This window comes from Anomalospiza imberbis, chromosome 11, assembly GCF_031753505.1.
Source record: "Anomalospiza imberbis isolate Cuckoo-Finch-1a 21T00152 chromosome 11, ASM3175350v1, whole genome shotgun sequence".
Lineage (NCBI taxonomy): Eukaryota > Metazoa > Chordata > Aves > Passeriformes > Viduidae > Anomalospiza > Anomalospiza imberbis.
In genome coordinates this window covers 12,159,450-12,180,327 of record NC_089691.1, presented here as the reverse complement: position 1 = coordinate 12,180,327, position 20,878 = coordinate 12,159,450, and the positions used below count along the sequence as shown (strand labels likewise).

Below are 20,878 nucleotides of genomic sequence, written 5' to 3'. Positions count from 1 at the left end.
TAACCGCCTTTTCCTTTCATTTAAACTCATTTCCATCTTTTCCTCCTGTTCAGCCACCCACACAAGTGGTGCTCCACCATGCTAAGTGGGCTCAGCAGAGCCAGTTACACCAGCACCAGCCCACGCGGCACAGCACAGGACTGACCAGCTCCATGCTCACCATCTGCAAACCTTCCCAAAATCTCTCCTGACAAGCTCTGCCAGCATTTCTCCATCAGCAGGATGGGAAGTACAGCCCAACACACTGTTCCAGCAATATTGACCGAATTAAGACAATGTCATAAAAATCCTTCCCATCTCTCTGCACCAAAACTGAACTGCTGGAAAGAGGGAGCAAGTGCCAGGATAATGCACAGGGGAAGCACCTTTGGCAGAGTCAAACCCAGATGGGGGAGGGACTGATGGATGGTGAAGTCACAATGAAGTGGCAGGAGGAATTACAGGCTCCCACTGGGAGCCACACAATGTGTGATGGGTTAAGGCAGCTGGCCCACTTTCATCCCAAATAAAGCCCTAGGTCCCATCCCCATCCCTGCCAGCCCCCAGGCCCACAGCAGCTCCTGCAGTCTTGAGCCATTGATTTCTCAGCTTTGCCCTTCAAAACCCTCTTGGCTCAGAGCCCAGTTCATATTGTCTAGTCACTCAGGAGCAAAATATCTCTATTATTATTGCAATTATTTCCCAATCAGCATAGCTCAGGGCTGAGGCAGTCAGAGGGGGCCCCAACAAGCAAATCAATGGGCAGGCACTGCCCTGGGGCTGCCAGAGACCAGGCAGGAGGCATTGGCAGCTGTTGAGTGGCACAAGGGAAGGGGGATGGGGAACCCCAGGGACCCCTCCATGTGATCCTATGACCTGGCAAGGTGGCAGTCTTTGCTGACCCTCGGCCAAGCAACAGTGATGCAACTTAACCTCTGCACAGAGCATCCCACCAGCCCTGCCCGATCTGGACACCACGCAAGGGCTCTGCCCCTGAGGCTAAAGGGAACTGACAGGAATTCCGGGGTGTCCCTGGGGGCAGCATGGCAGCTGCCAGAGCATCAGTTCCCTGGGGAGGGAGCGACAGAGCTATGCCTCCAGCAACACAGTGCCTGTGCCCATTCCAGCACAAATACCCTGTGAAACCCCAGCACCACATCCCACCCAAGAAATCTCCCTTGCAAGGGAGAGGAGAACAGGCAGGTAAGACAATCCTGCTTTTTCTCAAGCCTTGGGAAGAAAGGAGGGAGGTCTGGAGGTAGGAAAGCCCAGTAACAGATGGAGAAGGAATTTTAGCTTTGCAAAATGGAAGGTAAGGGCAGGAAGAGCACAAAGCAAAATGCAACAGGGATCTCCTCTCTGCATCCCACTGTTCTTCTCCATGTAAAAATAAAGCCCTGGGTGACAGCAGTGAAGGACAGAGCACATCACAGAAATACTGGATTATTTTTTCTCCTGTTCATTAATTACTGTAGGCATCCCAAGAGTCCCAGCAGGCCCCAGGCATGAAAGGCATGAATGAAGCCATGGCAATGTGTCACCCTCCCAGCTCCCACAGGACTCAGACTGCATGTGACCAGCCTGGGGTGAGTTAATACCTAAACCTACCAGAGAAGGCCCTGGGGAGAAAACTCTCACCTGAAAGACTCAATACTGAGTTTTCAAGACAAAAGCCATCTCTTCCACTGCCAAGGCACTGGCTCCTCCAGAGATCACATGGCGACCAGCCCAAACCCTTGGCTACTGGTCCCCCTTGACACACAGCCCATCAACAGCAAGCAGAGTAGACCCAGAGCCACCAGCCCAGCCTCACCATAGCTTAGAATTTGCTATTTATTCTGCAGATCCAAATTATTTAGCTCTTAATGATGCTGCTCAGCTCAACAGGGCAGCATAAACCTTCTTTCCTGAGCTTCCCTCAGCTTCTGCCCAGATATGCAACCAGACTAAGATAACTCCAACACGAATGCCAAAGGCTTGTCCCACCATCCTCACCGTCCTGCCCACTTGGGACATGGAGCAATGACCAGGCAAAGTCTTTGCCCGTGGCCAGGGCTTAAAGCCTTGCTCCCTGATAACAGGAATGGGGACCGCCCCATTTCCAGGGAAAAAAGGCAGGGAGGGGGTAACAGACCTTCACCAGGGACGTGTCAGGGAGGAAGTATCAGCTCCCAGGGCTGCAGCACAGCTGGAGATCAGATGGATCCCTCCTCCAGCTCCAGGAAAATAGCCATTTCCTTCCTGGTCCCTAAACAACACAGCAGTGAGAGAGGAGCTGCCTGAGGACTAGGCAGGGGCTTTGGCCTCGCAAACAGAGGAGCCAGTGGCAGAAAAAGCCCACAGAGTGGGGGCTGTAGAGGGGCATACCCCAAGGGGGGATCTGTTTCAGGTTACTCCCCCTGGTCAGCTCCCCTCCCACCCCAGCAGCCCCACACACAGATTCAGCACCAGTCAACCCCTGTTTCAGTGGGGCTGCCTGAGCAGGCACAATGGCTCATGTCTGGATTCACCCATCCATCAGACTCCAATACCTTCTGCACCCCCATCTCAGCCCCCCACTCATTCAGCTCCAACCACAGAAGTGCACCAGCCACTATTTCCATGGCATGAGAGCCAAAAGCCATTTCCTGCAGCAAGGGGACTATAATAGGAACAAAATCCACTGCACATTCACCTCCACACAGGGAGAAGGACAACACTGATGGCACAGCAGGTTCAGCTTCACCCATTTAACATCAGCTTTGATCCCTTCCTACCCATCAGTCCTCTTTTTACTGCACCTCTGGGCTGTCCTGGTGTTTTATCTCCATGGACAAATCACACCAGACTGTCCGAGAGAAGCTGATAAGCAATAAACAATCAGGGTCTAAATATCACAGGGCACAGTGACATTAAATATTAAGAGCCAGCACAGGCAGCATGACTGGGCATGCAGAGTCTCTTACAGACTCATTGACAAAATCATACATTACCTGATGGACTCCATGAGAATGAAACCCATGTCACCAGGAGAAGACAGAAAGTCACAGCCACACTTTTTCTTGAACTTTTCTGATCAACAGCTTCACTATCAACATGCCACGATCAAAACTCCAGGTCCTGCCTTTCGTCATAAAACAGTCCCTGCTCCAAACACAAACACTTTCAAGATTAGAGAAGAAATCCTCCAACATTCCATGGCCAGTGATCCTGGTGATAACAGCCAGCTAAGCCTGGCTTCACACTGAGCACACCAGAGTGCCTGCAAATATTTTGCTTGAAATAGACTTAGACCCTCTCACTCACTCCAGCTTGAGCTCTTGATGCTAAATTCCCTGATCTTCCTTTCTGTTCACATTTTAAAATTTCATTCCCATACTCTAAACTTCTGGCCCTCCTACACTATTTCCAATGCAGAGAGCCACATCCCTGGCTACACTAGACCCTTCTATACATTTTCAAAAAGCCAAGGGAAAGCTATGGGGCCGTGGCTCCTCACCATGCAGAACTCAGAGCAAAGAAAACTCCTTGTCTGCAGTGGCCTCCCTGTTCAAAACCAGGATGGAAATTAGACCCTTCAGTCTGCATCAGAGCAATTTCAAAGAAGAGATTGAGAAGATTTAAATATAGAGATTTCTTTCCCTAAGGATGCTGCTCAAGATATTTAAGAGCTCAGGTTTTACACAGCGTGGATTTCCTTTGGAACTGATGCAGAACTCCCTGCCCTGCTTCTGCAGGCAGCAATCCCTTCTGCAGGCTCTCGGGGAGCACAGGGTCCTGTTGGCCAACACAGAGCCCATCACTGACCACAGGGTGATGTGGCCACATTTTACCCAGGGGGGTAAAATGGGGTGCAGAGAGGCTGGAGCCCACCCTGAGCTTTCCAGGTGTGATAGCACTCAGCCGCAAATCATTGTGACCTCAGCTCTAGCAGGTCCATGCAATGGGAAATTAAAAGCCTGGCTGTCTCCTTAACAAGTTCCTCCTGGGAAGGCAGGGCTGCTCTCTGAAAGCTCAGCTTTTGCTAAGACCAGACCCAACCACATGCCACATTCAAAACTAAGTTCTCAGAAGATCTTCAAGGAACACCTACCACCCTCTCCACCATTCCCAGTGCTTACAGGGGACATCGAGTGGAACTGCTACCCACCAGGACTTGCCAGCACCTTGGCCATGGAGCATTCCCATGCAGGAATGCAGCTGACACTTGGCAGCCTGAAGAGAGCTGGGCCGGGGACAAGAATAGCTGGACCTTAGCAGCCTGCTGCTGGAGGGAACAGAGATGGGACAGGCAGAAGCATAAACAGCTTTATCCCGAGATGCAACCCTAGCAGACACCCATCACATGCCTGAATATCTGTAAAGGGAGGCCAAGGGGTGGGAAATGATGTTAATTAAAGTTTTAATTACTGTAACCAAACGAGTAGTATAATTACTTTATTCTCACAGAGACTTCAAACTGATTAAGGACCACGTGCACAATCTTCGGGTTGATGCGGTTTTTAATTAAACGTGCCATCGAAGATGGTGAGGGGTGGGCAGGACGATGGCTCAGCCCTTCCTGGACCTCCAGGGACCTCATGTGAGGAGGGAGCTCAGGCTGGCAGAGACATGTGGGTCAGCAGCAGCCAGTGCCAAAGGCAGCTGCAGTGGGAAGACTGAAGCTGCGGGGTGCATACTGGTGTCTTGCAGGAATAGCTCCTCTCCTATACATCAGCCCTCAGCTTCACATTCCCCCAAAACATCTACCTTTACAAACATTTCCAAAACAGCCCCACATGGGCACTGAAAATATTAATAAACTGGTGCTGCCAACTGGAGGGAATGATTAAAAAACAATTTTGCAAAGGTATCCTTTTCAAATAATAATAATACTAAAAGACAAAGCAGTAGAAATTAAATTCCCAGTCCCCTACCTCAAATAAATAGTATCAGAATTTGAAATGAGACATAATTACCCCGGCAAGGTTAAAGCCGCTAATGCACACGGAATACAGAATCACCATCCATCATAATCATATCTCATATCGCAGCCATTATTTATAATTAGGAGGCACAGTTTAAAAAACACATAAAGACGCCCATGCAATGCAGTAATTCTTCTGTTATTGCTCCTGGAGGGACAATCCTGCTCCGATTTGTGGAGTCCAGGATCAAGCAAAAGTAATTCCCTAAAAGTCATTTCCAAAATTCTCCTCTCATGGAAGGGGAACCCACCTCAGCCCTTCCTCAAGGCATGCTGGCAGCAGTAGGGCACATCCAGGCTGCACTGGGTTCCTCCCAGCCATTTCAAACACAAGTGAGCTCACAAAGCATCCAGACATGAATTTACAATTTTTCCCCAGATGTCAGTGCAGGAAGAGTGGAGCTGAGCACACAGCAGAGCCACAGCCTGGCTCAGCAAGGCAGGGACAGGCATGCCTGGTGGGTTTTGCCTGGGCTTTCTCCTCAGCTGGGTGGTTGGGTTTTTTTTACCTGTTTTTAAAACCACAGAACGAGTTATAGCAAGAGCTGGGAAAACCAAAAGCTAACCCCAGAGCTGCTGAAAGCTGCCCTCCTTTGAAGCGTGGGCTTTGCAGTCTGCCCCCGTGCCCCGGTGAAATATTAACAAGCTTCCGGTGAAGCAGGAGGAAATTACGCTTAATATATTCTGGGGAAGTCCGCAGACAGCAGTGCCTAAGCAGCAGAGCCTGGCTCTAGAGGGACCTGCCTCCAAATCCCCTCTCCTGCCAGCAAGGAGGAGCAGCCAGTCTGCAGCCCTGCAGGGACGTGCAGCAGCTCCGCCGCACACACAGGCACTGAGCAAAGCCTTACACAGAAAAGCACAAAGCCCTTGCTCAGAAAAGCAAAAACCCATGGCCGTGGTGGGGTACGCAGCTGGTTCTGAGCCCCAGGAGTCTGGGAGAAGTGGATTTACACCCTTTGATGACAAAACAGAAAGCAACAGTGCTTGGAGATCATGTCCTGGGGACATAGAGCCGTGATGGCAGAGGTGACAGCAAAAGCCCAGGTATAAGGCCACAGGAATGAAAGATGCATGAACATATGTGTGTAAATCTAAGGAACAGTGTGTTTGTGGATGGAAAAGCAAGCTGGGATAAGGACAGGGAAGAGCTGAGGCACAAGTCTCAGGCTCAAGCAGCCCCAAGAAGGAGTTCAACCCTCAGCAAGCCAAAGCCAGCTCACCCCACCAGTCTCATGACTCTTACTCACAGCAGAGCTGCACTTTCTCAGAAGTTTCATTAAGCTGTAAAATAAGAAAAAAATAAAAAGGAAGGGGGAAAAAAAGCCAGCTTGCAGATGCACATACAAACACACGTGCCCCCAGAACCCAGGAAACACTTTTCAAATTAAAGTTGCCATAGAGAGAGCAAAACCTCAGCAAAGTTTTCAGCCCAGGTCCCATTACTGGGGGTGCTGTGCTCCTGCAGCACAAGAGCATAACAGGCAGTAGTTGGAAGGAGGGCACTGCCAGAAAGAGGGGCTCTGTGCAGAGCAGCAGTGCCCTACTGCCACCATGAAATGGGGGAAATAAGCCTTTTTGGGGTTCAGACACTGTGCCCACCTGGCCATTAGCTCTCTGGGGCAGGTTGTCTTCTTGCATGGTGAGTACCAGCCTATGCACCTCATTGTGAGTGAGGATTGACCTCCAGGGCTGCACACAGGGGGATGTAGGGCACCTCTTGGGCCTGCCCTGATCATTTTCCAGTTCCTCCTCTATTTCAGACAGTCAGTGTACCACCCAGCATGCCAAGGACCTGCAGGCTTGCAGGAATCAGTAACTTTGGGGAAGACTACTTTGGGAACGCCAGAGAGGGGATACTCCCCACAAGACTATGGAGGAGGAATACTGCAAAGTCAAAGGGGAGTGGGTCATCCCTCTGCAGCCAGTACTTCCTCAAGCCGTGAAATGGTCACCAGCAGATCATCAGGCTCTGTCTGACATCCTTCAGCCATTTCAGCCCCGACAGCACACACCAGAAGGACTTTTAACACCAGTGAAGGCTGAGTTTACCACAAGCAAAAGAAGCAGAGAGGAGGAGGTGCTTTGCAGGTTTGGGCAGAGGATCACTATTTGCCCATCCAAGTGGTGAAAACTAATCCCCCTTTCCCCCTTTTTATCCTATTGAAAACTTGACAGAACCTCCTAGCGCTTTGCAGTTGAAATTGGCAGGTCTTAAATTAATTGACTGCAATTTTACACAACAACATGTTTAGCTGTGAGCTGGCCCGCAGCCCGCTTGGCTCGCCACCGCTCCCCAGACACTTTTCAAGCAACCTCCAAAACTTCTTAACACATCGAAGGCAAAGCAAGCAGGCTGCCAACATGACCCTCTCCCTGCCAAAAGCCAACCCTGCCTCCCCTCGTCCCCACCCCGACCCTGCTCCAGCTCCTCCACTGTTTTCCCCCACTCTCGTTAATGGCTCATTAAATTATTCTTGTCATCTCCGAGGATTTTTGCTCCTCCAAATGCTGAGGAGCACGGGGTGGGCTGGGTTACAGGCCCGCTGCTTTACCATGGAAACGGCAGCCATGGGACCAATGCACGCAACAGGAGTGAGAAAAGTCAGGGTGTTTTTTTTATTTCAATCCACCCTGACGCATTCCTGTTCTCCTTCTGCTTAATACCCCGAAGGACAAAACCCAGAGCAAGAGATGATGATGCAGTGGCAGGTTTGTGATGTCCCCATCCAGGACTGAGTACCTGGGGTAATGCAAAAATACACAACCCCAGCACTCAGGAACAAGAAGACGCCTGCAACCCACCTCCCACCCACCCAAAAAACCACCGTGCTCCTCTTAGGAGAGGGTCTGGGGGGAACCATGCCTCACGTGCAGCCTGCCTGCAACCAAGGCCCCAGAATTCAGGGCTGGTCCCAGCTCGAGGTCTCCAAGCCTTTCTGCTGGCTCTTGTGAGATGCTGCTGCTGCTGCCTCGGCCAAGCACCCCAGTGATGAGTCAGCCCCAGCTCCCAGCCCCGATGTAATCCCGTCCCCAGCGCCGGGCGGCTTTCCAGGGCATGTCCACAACATGAAAGGCGCGCTCTGGCCGCACTGCGGGGTCGAGAGCTGGAGGAGGAGAGGGGAGGATTGCTCCGGCTCTGCCGAGGACTTGGGTCGAGCAGCTGATGCTCTGCAAAAGCCAAACTGGGGGTGGGTTGTTTGTGTGATTTCATTGCTTGAACAAACAGAAACATCCTGTATGTGATTAAGAGCCTTTATGAAAAACACACCAGCACTGAACCCCACAGCTGGGACCAAAGGTATGGCTGTGGCTGGAAGGCAGCACGCAGCAGGGTTCGGCTTCTCCGGGGCAAGCAGAGCTCCCTGGCAGGTTCACACAGCCACAGCACCCCAGGGATGTTTCAGAGCACGCACAGAAACAGACACCCCCACCAGGAAATCACCTCCCCCATAAAATGTCAGTTTTGCCATGCCAACTCCCCAGGCTCTAGGGAGCAAGAGGCACAGCAGGGTTACTGACAGCCCACAAGCCGCAGGCAATGGCTGCTCCGGGAGAGGCAGCCAAGGCTCTAACATCACTCTGAAGCTTTCATTCTTTCCTTTATCACCTTCTGCCCCAGGATATCAAAGTACTCCACAAGTCTCAGGATTGCTCCTCCTTTTGGCTGCAGGCATCACCACCCACGGCTGGCACAAAGAAGAACTGGGAAACGTAGACAGGAGAAGGGAACTGACCACAATCCACCACCACCTCCCTTTCCCCCACCCCAAAAAAGGGAGAACTCCAGCTCCTGCCAAAAACCAGGACTTGCCTGGACTTGTGCAGCCATCACCTCCACAGCCCCTGCCCTCCCCTCCAACAGAGCTGCCTCGAGGGAGCCACGCCAGGAAAACACATGCTTTTGTTTAAGGAGCACAGGCTGAGCAGGAAAAAAAGCACTTAAACGTTACACACTCACACATCAGGAAAAAAAAAAAAAAAAATGAAAATTGAAGTTTTGTAGTTGTTTCTCTTTGGCAAGGTTCAAAATCGGGTAAGGCTTTTGTTTTGCTGGGAGGCTTTAAAAAAAGTGTATTTTATCCAAACCATTCTTGAAACATTCTTGACATTTATTACCAGAAACTTTTCCTCCAATTAATTGCCTCTATACAACTATCATTTTCCTGATGAAAAACAACACCAGAAACTCGCAAGCTATTTAAAAAATGTTCACTCTCTCTCTGTTTCTCCCTAGTCTTGAGCATTAACAGAATTTGGGAGGTTAGAGGGGTCAAAAACAACAATTTTGACTCAACAACCTTAACCAGTGTGAGCTGCCACCCATGGAAGGGATACTGAGGGCAAGACTTGGAGCTTAGTAGATACTGCAAAAATACCTCTGGTCTTCAGGTATGAGGTGTCACCTCTGGCTCAACTCAGAAATGCACAGTGGGCCAAGTCTCAGCCGAAAAATCCTGTACTTGGAGATTTGGGCTGGGTTTCTAGCCAAGGCTTTCACAGCACAGTGGTGAGGATGCTCACAAGTGTGACAGCATATGAAAGGGGAAACCAAAGCCAAGCAGAGGTGAGTGGGATTCTTCCATCCCAGGAGGGAGGCATCAACAGCCACCTGGGCAGATAAGGTCTTGGGGAGTACCAGAGCTGTTTGGATGTTCTTTATCACCTTCATTTCCAAAACAAAGCCCAGTCTCCTTTCAGTATCCCAGGTAAGCAGGCAATGGGGAAGGACAATCTCAACTGCATGAGGTCTGGAAGGATGAGGCTGCAGAAGGGAAGGCAAGTCATGATGCTGGACTCCATGAAGGGTGGGACACAGATGGGCTCCATCTCTGGGATAAGTGGCTAAAGAGCAGGGGGACAGAGGGATGTGCTCAAGGCATGCCAAGCAGCACATCCAGCAGGGACCACAGGTGGTGAGTGCCAACCCAGGCTGTGCCAGCCCTGCCACAGCCTCCAGCCAGAAATGCTAATGTTGCCATACAACCGAGTTACCACAATTTGAGGAGCACACCTGCAGATGGGCAGCAGCATCACATCACCACATGGCATGCCCGTAGCTACAAGGTGAACCACTCTTTGAAACTCAGGCAAGCACATTTACCCCTCCCCATTCCCTGCTCCTCCATCTCCATGCCAAAGGCAGCAATTTTTTGCCCTCTTTTAAAATGAGAAGCCACTGGAGGAAGAAGCCAAAGCTCACACATCCTGCATCAAAGCTGACTCATCCCCCTGGGAGAGCCCAGGAATCTCATTCCCAGGTTATGTGCTCCAGCCACAGGCTCACACTTTCCCACCGTCAGAGTTGAGGAGGGAAGGAGAGGCAAGAAGGAAACCCCCAGCTGAGACAGGGAGTGTTTATCTCACCTACTGGAAACACATCTTTAATTTTGAGCATTGAGCATAAAAACAAGATCCCTTGAGGCTCATAAACATACCAGAAAGAGAAGGAGAGCAACACAGAGTAATCCTGGAGAAATAAAGGGAGGATTGAGTTTGGGAAGTTCCCATCCCTCACACAGGGTGGGGATCAGCTGGCAGGAGCCATGTATGCAAGGTGCAGTTTTCAGGGATTTGGGTCTTTTTAAAAGACTTTGCTTAGTTCTCACATAAACCATCACAAGCATCACCCTCCCCCAGGAAACCAGGGCTGGTGGCAGTAAGCCCAACATGACCCAATGTTTCCATCCAGGGGGGCAGAGGCTGCTCCTCTCCCTCTGCCAAGGAAGCTGCCAGTACTAGATGCCTCCAAGGTCCCACATCCCAACATCCTCACCAGGGATGCTGAGCGGTGAAATCTGTGTGGCTGTCACCAAGACACCCACTTTCCTTAACTAATTACAGATGCAGTCACCCTGGCCAAGACACAAACCTATTTCTGGAAACTTTCAAAGAAAAATAAATACATATGTAGAAAGAGAGAGACACACATGCGTGCACACATCAAACTGCATCATATTTTCCTCCATTAATTTTTTCAGTTGCATTCTGCTCAACAACTACCAATTAATTTTTGACTATTGTTAACAGAAAGCAAAAAGTCAGGGGAACCAGAGAACAGTCAGGTGCTGACCCAGCCTCCAAGATCAGCAGGACTGCAAACTGCCCTACAGACCTCAAGCTTGACCACAAGCACCTCTGCTGAGCCTAAAATCCATGTTCAGAAGGATTTGGCTGTCTTTCAGTAAAAATTTAGTTTTAAGTCCCACTTGGGAGGAGCATCAGCAGTGACATGAGTTTGGTGGAGCTCAGGTTTCTATTAGGGTTGCTGCTGGGAGGGCTGGGAGGATGCAAGAGGTACAGGGAGAAGAGCAGGTGGGAAAAGCCCTGCTGGATACATATGGATACTGTGTCCTTCAAGGTGGGAAACATGAAATGGGGCTCTCCAAGGAAGCAACATCGGTGTGTCTCCAACTCCCTCCTCCCTGAGCTCCACTGAAGAACACCACACCAAAATCTCATGTACATTTAACAACTTCACCTGTCACTAGTCCAGCTCCCACTCCCGCAGCTCCACAGGTCCATCATATCCAGCAAGGACTACAAGTCATCCCTAGAAAGGCAAGGAAACCCCTTACCTTGGGAACTGCCTGCCCATGGAGCAGCATTGCCAGCATTAAGCCTCCAGCTATAGCAGCACCAGGTTTGCTCTGTGGATGCCGGCACATAATTAAGATCTACAGGGCTCTGTCAATCAAGGGGAGGAAGAAACAGCAGGGAACCCTCTCCTGGGACACAGCAGAAGCCCACATGTTGCTGGTGCCAGGATGCCCAAGGGATGCTGGTGGGATGGCACATATCCAATCCATCCCTGGAGCAAGCAGCCAGTCTCTCCACCCTCCAAACTGCCTCTTCTCACCTGCTTTTATGAATTGTAAGCCCCCTAAAGCCAAGCCTGTGCTCTTCCAGTGCAGCTTAATTCCTAATTCTTGCTCCAAAGGGAACTGCCTCTTAGCATGCATGGGATACTGCAACCCAGGATGGCCCTGGAGGGAAGAGCCAGCACTGCATGTATGGGAGATGGGGTGCTACAGGGTTTGAGGCTTCGATCCAGATCCATCCCACTAAGGGTGGGGGGATGGGCAAAAAACCTTTCCCGGGCTCCAGACATAGGGAGGAAAAGTCCAAGGAAAGCAGAGGCTGCAGAGGACAAGTCCTCTCCTGCTCCAAAACATTCTCATCAACCCTTCCCTTCAGGCCAAACCCCAGAGCTTGGACCCACCGGCTCCCAGCCCACACTGCAGCAGCATCAGGGAGCAGCATGGGAAAGCTGCACCACATGAGCACACACAGCCTGGAGAGCAGCAGGACAACCCCCCTCTTTTACCCTGGAGCACCAACCTTTCCCAGCCTAATCCCAAAGAAGGAGTGCCCAGCAGGGTGGAGCAGCATCCTCACTACTCCAGAGCCACGCACAGCCACGCTAGCACACAAATTGCTTCATTAAATGTCATCGCATTAAGCCAGTTTCATGAATTTAACATTGTCCCCGGACTATTGTTTGCCTGAAAATTAAATTATGGCAACATTTGTTGTTTCAACGAGTCTGTCTGTCAGGGAGAGGGCTGAAGGAGGAGATGCAGGCACAGGCAGGGGATTCAACTTCAGCAGTCAAGCTCTTGTGGACATGTGGCTTCAGTGAAGATGGACAACACATCCACAGCTTCCTTCATGGGGGTGGGAGAAGGGAAGAATCAAGCCCACATGTTGTTTCAATAAAAGCCAACCATGCCAGATGTGGAGACATGAGCCAAGCTGCCTGGAAAGGGAAACTATCTCTGTTTTGGTGCAAATAAAGGCTCTGATCAGCCCCGGCAGCCACTGGCCAGCACAGAAAAGCACTACCCCATATCTCTCAAGGCACCATGGACCCTGGCTACCTCCACACAAGGAGCTCAGGTTGGCAGTCCAGGGCTTTTTGATCTTTCCAGATTACAAAGCTTTGCCGCATACAGGAACACTTTGAGAAATTTTTCATTTATTCTTCCTTTTCCCTAGAGCAGCTCCTCTCTGCAGTATCAGAAACAAAGGTGACAACCTTTCGCTTTGTAAAGAAAACTACCAAATGAAGCGGACTATAAATAGCGCCCAAAACTGACCTGCATCCCCAGCCAAGGGGAATGAAATGAAGACAAGTGAACGAACAGCTTCAAGGTCAGAGAGACTTTATTTCCCCTTCATTCAAGGACTGGTAATTTTTATCCATGCAGGAGAGCAGTCCAAAATACATCATTAGGGTTGTAGCTAATAAAAACCACACCGGCTTATTTCAGCCCAGTGCCATTTCCTTTGCCCATACAGGGATTATGGTGGGAGGGAGCTGCTTTCCCCAGCACCTGCTCTACCAGCAGTACCCCTCCTTGCATCCCAGGGTTGAGCACCCCAGTCATGCCAGATCTGTCCCAGCACAAAGCTACCAAACGATGCTGCCCTCAAGAGCACAAAGCGTGGACAAATTAAAGCACTATCACATTATCCTGCCTTTCTCTGCCAGACTGTAGGGATGCTCCCCACTACTTCAGCCCATTCTCCGTCTGCAGAGAGCCGGCTTGTCACACAGCACTGCCTCTCTTCCTTCTCTCCAGCTGCTAAATGGCATTAAAAGAACTAAGCATCCATTAAATAAAACTTTCCCACTTGCTTCCCATGTAGACAATTGCTCTCACTGCCACGGGGAGGTTTCGTGCTGACAGCTGGTCCATGGGTACACAAAGAGCAGGGAGGTGCCAGGATCAGCTCTGGCAGCACAGGTCATCCAGGGAAAGAACCAGAGAGAAACAGGGAAGTTGTCCCAGGGGCCTGCACCCTCTCCACTATGCAGTACCCACACCAGCTCCTCTATTCCTATTTCACCCCACAATGCCAACCCCATGGGGCACCTTTCTGCTGCCTTCCCCATCAGCACCAGCCTGCCATTATCATCCTGTCTCCTGTCCCACTTCAGGAAAGCCTGTAATTAATTAACCAGGGCAGGGGATAAGAGACCAAACAGCAGCTCTTCCAAGCAGCCTGGAACTGACACCATCCCCACCTGGACTTGGAGACAAATGACCACCCATGTATCAAAGTCTCAGAGATGGATTACAGGATCCAGCAGCCACTATGGGGCAGCTGGAGTCCACATCCTGCATCCCCAAGTGCCATACCACACCTCCACCTTGCTCTTGATCTGTGATGTATTTTCCTCCCAGCCCAGAAGGGAAAAGCAGGGAGGTCAGCTCATGGGGATGTCTGACCTTCCCCACGGTCATGTCTCTACCTGAGGCAGGGCTGGAACATGCAGGGACCCAGACAATACTGGAGCTGCCCGAGTTCCTGCTAAGCACACATCCTCTCTTCTCCAGCAGGACAGGGGCTGAGGGCAAATTCCTCAGGCACCATTAAATCTGGGTTAATGGGCCTGCACAAAGGCGAAGCAGGACACCAGCACTGCCCCTTCACACTAGGCACACTGACAGTCCCTGCCTCCCAAACTGCTGCCTTCCTGATGAGGCGAGCTCCCTTGCTGCCTTTCCTGGGAAGTAGGGGCCATTCTCCCACCTGAAAAGCCAAAATTAGTCAGTGTTTGTGAAAGTTAGCCAGTGAATAGGCACAATGGCTCCAGCAGGAGGGATCCAACAGAGCTGGGCCCTCCCAGCTCATTTCCATTTTAATGGGGTGGCTTTTCCCCCAGCCCTGTCCCTTTGAGGCCACCACAGAGGTCCCCAGTAGGAGGCACAATCCAAAGCAAGAGTCGTGCTCCCGCTCTTCCCAGCAGAATAGAGGGCACAGACAGGGGCCACAGCCCTGCGTTCAGCACCAGAGAGGCGCAGAAGAAAATGCTCAGCAGCTTCACGCTTCAGCAACCAAACCAACCAGCTAGGAGGGAAAACCCACTGCTCATTCTGGCATTGCATGCTCCCAACACACCCCTTTTCCTAATAACAGCCCCCAATGAATGTGACCCAAACATTTATGGGGACTCAGTATCCCCATCAACGACCCCAAAGATCGTTCATGTGCCTTGTTCTCCCAGCACTGCAAAGCCACGGCCACCAATGCCTTACACAGCCCTGCAACAACAGGGGCAGGAGCAGCGAGGCACACAGTCACAAACCCCCTCAGGCTCTTGCTTTTTCCTTTCCCAGCCTTATTTCCACAATACTTCCAGGGTGGCAGTCCCTGCCAGGGCACAGGATGGTCTGCAGGGACCAGCTGTGAAGGTGATGCTGCCGGGTTTGGCTGGCACCTGCCAGCTCCTGAGCATACCCTGCAGGGCAGCACAGAGGGGCTGCCAAGCGGCATTTTGCCCCCAAACCCCTTTGCAGAGCGATTACAGAAGCCCTTTGGAAGGCACAGGGTCTATGGGATCCACCTCCATCCCCGAGCCTCCTCCGGCTTTCACAAAGCTCTGCTGCCCGAAAGTCACCTTGCCTGACACGGGTAAAGTCCAGCAGCCACGCTGCGTTCGGCGGTGGCTCCGGAGCAGCCGGAGCGGGCTGATGGATGGGGGTGAGGCACACGGCTGCCTGCGGGCACCCGGCGCCACGGAAGGCGAGACGTGCACCGTCAGCGCTTTCGGCAGCGAAGGTTGGAGTAGGGCTGGCTGCTGCTGCTGCCACCCGGCTGGCCAGGCGCCAGGCTCCCAGGCCCCCCTCACCTGCCGGCTTTGCACTGAGAGCCGAGCAGATGGGGGGAAAGAAGAGAGAGTTGTGGCTTGTGAGTCAAAAAGCCTGGGGGCACGGAGGGTGGGGGGAGCAGACTTCGAGGGCAGTGAGTCCCCTGACACCTCCTCTCCTTTCCCAAGGCTGTATGAGGATGCTGGAGCATCCCTTGGAGTGCCAGGAGCCTGGAAATGTTCATCCCCATCCATCCTGCACGAGGCAGGAGCAGGAACCCCAGTGGCATTCCCCTCCAGGAGTCACCCCAGGACGAAGCTGGCAGCTGCCTGGAGCCACGGCCTCGCCGCCCCGGCAGATCCCAGAGGCCAGCGGTTCACGATGAATTTCTAATTGTTTCCTCCAACAATGAGACATCCTGTTCAGAGCCGGGCGGCACAACAAAGCCCAACGCCAGCGAGCGGGCCCCTTCCTGCTGAGCAGCAATGGGGCGATGCCGAGCGCTCCCTGCCACGAGCAAGGGGACAGGAAGGCTCCGCCGCCCCCTGCCCACCACCCCATCCACTTAACACGCTCGCTTTCCAGCCTCCACCTTGATTAAAACAGCTTAACGACTCCAGCGAGAGCTCTCGAGGGGGCGGGGAGCCGCCAAGAGGTATTTGATGGATTCACTTTGGCAACCGTCGGCTACCTTGTCATGCCAATAAAATTATTGCCATTGATTGGGGAGAGGCGTGGGCGCATGCTCTGAGGAGAGCATCTCCCTCACGGGCTGAGCACCGGCACCCACGGGGGCTGTAAGCGTGTGGGGAGGGGGCTATGGGTGTCCAGAGGATAGGATGGGGACGGAGCAGGAGAGGGCACAGGGAAGAGGCAGGAGGAACAAAAGGCCCTTGTGCCGGGCAGCCAGCTGGGAAGAGGCAGCAGCACAGGCAGGAGGGCATTTCCAGGGGCTGCGCAGGGGTCAGTGCCTGGGGAGTCCTCAAGGGTCACCTGCTGACACTGCCAGGGCCAGGGCAGGGTTCATGCCCCAAATCTGTCCTGAGTCCCCCCACACACACCCCAAAAGAAAAGCCAGCCAAGGCACCGGCAGTAAGTAGGGTAGGCAGCAGCAGGGTCACGAGGCGGGCCAAGCCTTCCCGCGCACTCCGTGAGCCGGATTTCACGCGCGAGACACAAAGGGCCCCTTTTCAGCAGAGCTGCTTACCCTGAGCACCAAGCAGAGGGTGATGTGAAAGGATCTGTGGGGACAGGGACCGGCAGGGTGGGAGGGGAGCCTGACAGCTTCTTCTCTCAGCTCACGTGGACCATGATCAGGTCATGCATCATACCCAGGAGGCCAACACACGGGGGCTTTTGTGATAGAAGGGAGCCAGCAGGCAACAGGGAAATCCCAAAAAGGCCCTGGTCAGCAACTCCCTCTCCCCACAGCACCTATTTTCTGTCCAGACACACCAAGGGTTTTGAACACACTGAGCCATCCTTATTCCAAAGCTTTTAGAGAACTCAAGGGGGCTGCCTCCATAGGCTGCCAAATCTGCTCCCCCAAACACCATCATCTCCCTGCCCACAGGACAGGGAGCTGCAGGGGAGCCCCTCAAGCCTCTGCAGGCCAGGAGAGGAGCACCATGTCCTGCTATTAGGGATGGAGATAACCCACTTAGTGTGAAGAGTTTCTTATTAGTAGTATTAGTTGTATTATTATTATCAAAGCAGTGAAATCAAAGCAGCCAGACACAGGCCCAGTTCAGCTGTGCTTTCTGTGGGAGAGAATAAATAAGCCATGGCAAGCACAAGCCCCGGGGGGGAGCAGATTCCCAACGGAGACATGATGCGTTCATGCCCAAGGCCAGCCAGTTCCAGGACAGAACAGGGAGCTACAGGGACTGTAGTGGTGACAAGGGAGACAGATAATCTTCAAAAAATGAGAGCTCAGCTGGCTGCGAGGGATGTGTAGTCCAATGCTATCCTGGCTGGGATGCACTGGCTGCACTGTCCTGTAACCACACCTGCCTTAGGGAACTCCAGTGCCTGGATCCCTACTGGTGCTGGGTATCTCCTGTAGGGCTGTGGCAGGGAGGGACAGCTCACAGCCTCCCTGTTCCGCAGCAGCCGGGGACAGCTGTGGGCAGGGAGCCACCGCTGCTTTGAGAGAGGAACTCAGCTCATCTCCCCAAAAATAACCAGACAGCACCCAAAACTGGGTCAATCCACGAGGGCTACACTGAGCTCAGCAGATCCCCAAGGCAGTGCTGTGTTTGCATAACGAGGAGCAGATGGCAGTGAAGGAGGGCAGCCGGGTCTGTACTGCACCTCCCAGAATGTCCCACTGCTCCAGCTTCTAGCCGCCAGCCCAGCACGGTGCAGTTACTGGGAGGGGGTTGCACCATCTTCAGCACACCCTATTCAGTATCACCCTTCTTCCCTCTCTCCATACAACACTGAATTCAAGCACACCCAAAATCAAGTATTTGGCATACACAGCTCAAGAGCTGACATGGGTGCAGTGTCAAATGTGCCTTTCCAGCACATGACTGAGCCCCTCCCATTGCAATCATACACACAGCTTCCTACCCACCCAAAAAAGAGAAACCTGGGAAAATTATAACTGCCCAATAAAAACATTGCCAATTGAGGATAGGTGGTTTCCAGGAAAAACCCAAGCACTGGGACACAAGCTTCATTTCCCTTTCAAAAACATCCTCTGACATTCCTGCTGCAGCATGCTCAGAGCTCACGTCCCCATGTCACTTCCCCATCCACAGCACTCTCAGACTATAGGATGCAAGGCCAGGTCCCTGCCATGCCAGCTCAGGAGCACAGAGGAAATGGTTCAGTGCCAGCTCCAGCAGTGCTGGAACCCATCCCTGTATTGTTCACCTGGGCATGTCTGGAATTCCCCGAGTGCCCCAGTCCCATGACTGCTGGCACGGAGAACAGCGAGCACGTGGGGCCGAGGGCTTTCCAAGCCTGGCCTCTCCACATAACTTGGGATCAGCCAAAGATAACCGCCTGCCTGGTAGTGCTGCAGGACAAGCTGAGACTGGGCTGGCAGGGGTTCTGCTGCTGCAATCTGCTCAGCATCCCAGGGGTTGTGATCTCCATCCCCCGGTGCCTCCACATCCCAGCCCACAGCCCCTGTCCCACAGACAGTTTTGCAAATCTGACATTGCCTGCAAGATCCTTCCACCCCCTCAAAGTCAGGGTCTCCCTGCAGCTGTGGTGGCAGCAGGTGCTGCCCAGCACCCTGCCCTCCCGACAGCAACTGTTGGTGGCAGGGCTGGGGAGAGGCTGCAGGGCAGCCACAGGCTCGCGTGGCTTTTTGGAGGGGACAAAGGGAGGCTCTGTCTGCACGCAACAGTCTGGACAAATGCTGGGCATGGGAGCTGCCATCCAAGGAAAAGCCAGACGCGGCAGTGACTCTGGCCTGACCTTACCCCGGCCCAGATGGCGAGATCGGTGCCCCTCAGCAGAGCAGCATCCATTACAGGGCTCCTGGGGGTGGGGAGGGAGGCACCCAGCTGTCAGTGCAGCCCTTCCTCTCCCAGAGGAGATGCCAGGGCTTCTGGAAAGGGTTGGGGGGACGGCCAGCTGCACCAAGCCTAGAGTGGGTGTTTGTCAAGGGGACGGTGGGAAACACCAACAGTTTAAAAAGCAGAGGGATTGCAACCACTGCTGAAGGTTGCACCCTCCCACACACATCCTCTCTGCCTGGAGGAGCCACCTTGGCTACACTCTGCTGAACCCCTGCCAGGTATTGCATCCGCTGGCCGGGGACACATTGGTTCCACTCAAAGACAGGTCAGCAGCCCCTCCTCGCCCTCCCCTGCCTCCGGCCCTGGCAGCCAGGCAGCAGGATCAGGTAGCTGCTGAGGCAGCGCTTTGCCAGGCAGCCAGGCAGCCCCTGCCGCAGGAGGGCTGGGCTGCCCACCTCAAGGTCACTGCGGGGACAAGGAGAGGACCTCGTGGTGCAGGACTTGGAGCCTGCAAAGTGCTCCCGTTAGAGAGCTCTGCAACACCAGGGGATCTGGGGGTTCCAGGCAGGATAAGCCTATAAAACCTACATAGCATCCCAGCACTGAGACAGGACTGAGACCCATCTCTTGAGTCTCATCAGCTCCATGTCCTCATGCGCTGCAGGGCCAGAGAGCCCCACCAGCTCTTTGGAGCACCAAGTTCAGAACTAGGAAAAAACAAAGCTTGAGAAAGCCCTGCAGGGAGGGAGGATGCTCAAACCACACTTGGGCATCGAGTTCTGGCTGCATTCATGGCTGCAGCATGCAGCACCACACACCAACCAGGCACCCACACTAGTTGACCCTTTCCAAATTGCTCTGAAGGTGCAAAGACCAGGGAAAAACTGAAAAAAGTTAGAAGAAAAATCCAATTTGCCATCTAAAAACAACCACCAGCCCCTCTAGGTAACTGAGGAACTAGAGGTGTAACACTGTCACTGTGGCTTTTTGAACCCTCCTCCTACATGCTCCTCCCTTCCCATCACCATCTAAAAGCTCCCATCTGGAGCCCAGCGGCAGGAGAAGCCGGCTGCAATATGACACCAGTCCCTCTCGATCCCTATTGATCGGGAAGGGAGAACGAGCTGCCTCCCCCCCGACAGCCCAGCTGCCGCTGTGCTCCCTCCAAGGACTGCAGAAAGACAAGTAGAAGGTGTGGGGCTAAAGAGGACCCCTCCATCATGCCCCCCACCCCAACGTGTGTTGCCCCCCACCCCAACGTGTGACCCCTCCATCATGCCCCAGAAACGCTGCTAATAGTCAGGGGCACAGGCGGATCTGTCAGGGGTCGTGGGGGAACAGGGGCAGAGCAAGTAGGACTTATGGGGACTACACAATGGCATCCCGCTCCAGATTCCTGTCAGGGAAACCACCCTGCCTCCTGCAGGGCACCCTGGCCTGCACAGATCAGGAGATGTAGCAGAAATGCAGAATGCTGTACCCAAAACAGAGTGCTGAAGCACCTTATAAGTCACAGAGAGATGGGCCAAACCCCCCAGCCAAGCTCTGGTCCATAGCAGGGACCCTACCAGGCCCTTCACATGGCCACTCCCTGGCTGAGGACGTGTTAATGGAAGCCATGTTTATACAGGGCATGTACAGCTGTAATTATAGGCATGATGTTATGATAACAGGAAATCCGTGCCCTGTGGAGATGCAGGCAGAGAAAGGCACGCATGGAGCTATTTGCTAATTGCCACCGACAAGCAGCCTTTTGTGCGGAGGCAGGGTACAGGAAGTGAAGGCTCCCCCTCACCGGTCTGGAGCCATCAGCACCCACCCTGCCCAGGTCAAAGACAAGGCCAGATGGACAGAGGATCCAGATGGACAGAGCCTGCCTCGTG

General features: G+C 53.0%; 1 protein-coding gene across 2 annotated transcripts in view; it reads right to left on the bottom strand.

The window, feature by feature from the left end:
* PLXNA1 (plexin A1) overlaps positions 1-20,878 on the bottom strand; it is a 113,959-nt gene that overhangs the window by 71,172 nt on the left and 21,909 nt on the right. The window contains exon 4 of one of the 2 annotated variants that reach the window (XR_011003042.1): positions 6,172-6,205. The exons of the other annotated variant lie outside the window; for it this stretch is intronic. The gene's annotated coding sequence lies outside the window, so the exon portion shown is untranslated. The remainder of the gene's footprint in view (positions 1-6,171; positions 6,206-20,878) is intronic. 2 annotated transcript variants of the gene reach the window in all.